Below are 2,859 nucleotides of genomic sequence, written 5' to 3' on the forward strand. Positions count from 1 at the left end.
GGAAGCGGACTGCCTCATCTTTCTCCTGTGGAGCAGTTGGAACTGATGATCTTTCGGTTACAGCTGAGCACTTTAACACTGCACCACCAGGATTCCTTATTGTGCCCCTGGGCTCCTTAATTAGAGGGCAGAATTAGATCATGGGTGTAATCTTTCTTGGAGTAAGAAGCAAGACTGAGTCTCCACCTGCCTGAGGATGTGTAGACTTTCTGCTGCACACTTAGCGTCCTTAAGGACCTAACTGGCCATAAAGGAGACTCGTCTGAACTTGAGCTGGGGCTTTCTGAAATGCAGAGCCAAGATTCAAGGAAGGTGTTTCAGTATCGGAAAGCCCCGGGCTTCAGAAGAGGAACTGGGGCTCTGTGGCCAGCGGGGGGTTGATTTTGTCAGCTCTCTGGGCTCCCGGCGTGGAAAACGCCTGCAGGATGAAGCCAGACACCCCGGTGTGTTCCAGCTGCAAAGTGGTCTGCGCGGAAAGGACGCCCACGGGCAATGAGTCTGCAGCGGAAAGCAGGACAAGGCCTGGCTTGAGAAGACAGATACCAGGCGGGGAATTGGAACCCCGAGCTTGGGCCTGGACGGGTCTCGACGGGCGGAGCTGTTTCTGCGGAGGCGACGAGGGGCGTAGGATCTCGAGAGAGGACCACTCGAGTCCACAGCGTCACCACGTGGATGGAGAGTCCTCTGGGACTGGAGGCTGCAGGCGAGGGATGGAGACTCACAGTGATTCCACCACATGCATGTGTGGCCATGGGTCCTCTCACAAGGGGTTCAATATCGTTGTCACAGTTGCCGCCGTCGATTGGAGCCTGCCTTACAATGACCCCACACACCATGACATGAACCCTGCCCGGTGCTGCACGTCCCCATAACCAGCTGCACGATCAAAGCCCTGGGATGTCCTGGCTGATTTTCAATCCATTGCCACTCTGTCTTAGTCTGGCATTCTCCGGAAACCTGTTTCACCATCACAGACACACACAAGGCTTCAGGGACAGGCGGGTGGTTGCTGGGTGTCAGGTGCATTGGCTGAGAATTGAACCCAGGGTCCCACCCAGAAGGCGGGGACTTGGCCTCTGAATACGCAGCGCTCCCAGTTCAAAATGCGTTTGGCTGCTAACTCAAAGGGCAGTGGTTTGAACCCACCAGCTCCTCAGCGGGAAAAAGCTACGCAGTCTGCGGGCATAAAGATGACAGGGTAGGAAATACTATGGGACAATTCTACTCTCCTACAGGGTCACTGTGAATTGGGACCCACTCGGTGGCAATGTCTCTTTCTCTCTCTCTCTCTGTCTCTCCCCTTCAATCTCTCCTCCCCCTCTGTCTCTCTCTGTCCAGGCACTGTTTTTCAACCAGGCTCCTTGGGGATCTGAAAGTCTGCAACTTAAACGCCCAAATGCATGACTAATATCTAGTGACACCAGCAAACATTTTCTGAGCGGCCACCACAAGTGGAACAGGACTGTAGGAGGCACCAGGCCCTTCCCGCCAGGAGCTCAGGGTCCTCTCACAGGGCTGATGTTCAGAGACAGGGCTTCAAGGACAGAAGGGCAGGACCACAGCTTTCAATGGGGCTAGAGGCTCAAGGATGTTAATAACCCGGAGGCAGACGGCTCAGGCCACTGAACACCTGACCGGAAAAAAAAAAAAAAAAATCAAACCAAGCCCACCGCCATGGAGTCCATTCCGACCCACAGCGCCCCTAGAGGACAGAGTGGAACTGCCCACAGGGTCTCCAAGGCTGTCAATCTTCACAGAAGCAAAGCCCAAACCACACCCACTGCCCTGGAGTCCATTCCGACCCACAGCGCCCCTAGAGGACAGAGTGGAACTGCCCACAGGGTCTCCAAGGCTGTCAACCTTCATGGAAGCAGGCTGCCTCATCTTTCTCCTGTGGAGCAGCTGCTGGGCTCCAACCACCCACCTTTTTTGCTTAGCAGCTGAGTGCTTTAACCACAGTGCCACCATGGCTACTTAGAAATAGATTTAGATTATCTACATTGGTCCGCAGACACACAGAAATTTTGGCAAGTCCATTATTGTAACTTGTGTGACAAGAGTGTAGCAGCCTAAAAGGAGAGAGATTCAAACATAGGCACTTGCCTCCTACCATGGCTTTAACATGACTGAAAGCTAAAATCAAAGATTCCATAGAAAAGTCCTGATCAAAAGGGGGGGAAATGTAGAACAGAATTACAATTTCTCATGGACCCCAGACTTCCTGGAGGCCATGGAGGCTGGATGAACTCCTGAAACTATTGTCTTGAGATCACCTTTACACCAAAAACATCCCCTAAAGTCTTCTTAAAAGCAAACAACAGCTTAGCTTAAGGAAGAAAGACAATATGTCTTGAGCATTGTTTCAGAAATCTGTGTAAGGGATCAGACTGACAACAGCAGCCCAGAAGATTAGATAGGAAACGTAGGGGGTGGTGGGCAGGAACAACTCAGAAAAAGAAGGTGAGAGGTGACGGGTGTCACTGAACTATGTGTGCGGTGGAACCGTCAACCGGAGCACGCCGCATGTTCTCAGAACAACAAACAATAAAATGAATTAAAAAAAAAAGTCATTTGACATACAGAATGGACATGTCCCTGAGGCATTTGACACACAGGGGGCAGCTACTGGTATATTTTCAACAACAATAAATAATAAAATGAATCTCATTTAAAAAAAAGAACATTTGACACAACAAAGGGGTTACCATCCCGGGGGACACACAGTGGACACATCCCCGGGGACACACAGTGGACACATCCCCGGGGGACACACAGTGGATGCCATCCCCGGGGACACACAGTGGACACATCCCCAGGGACACACAGTGGATGCCATCCCCGGGGACACACAGTGGACAC

At 51.8% G+C, this 2,859-nt stretch overlaps 1 protein-coding gene across 1 annotated transcript in view; it reads right to left on the bottom strand.

Annotated features, from left to right (window-relative positions):
- The window catches only part of CRLF2 (cytokine receptor like factor 2), a 34,433-nt gene that overhangs the window by 30,869 nt on the left and 705 nt on the right, over positions 1 to 2,859 (bottom strand). The window lies entirely within an intron of this gene.

The sequence above is a fragment of the Orycteropus afer genome, unplaced genomic scaffold, assembly GCF_000298275.1.
Source record: "Orycteropus afer afer isolate SDZICR_OR568_19922 unplaced genomic scaffold, OryAfe1.0 scaffold00663, whole genome shotgun sequence".
Lineage (NCBI taxonomy): Eukaryota > Metazoa > Chordata > Mammalia > Tubulidentata > Orycteropodidae > Orycteropus > Orycteropus afer.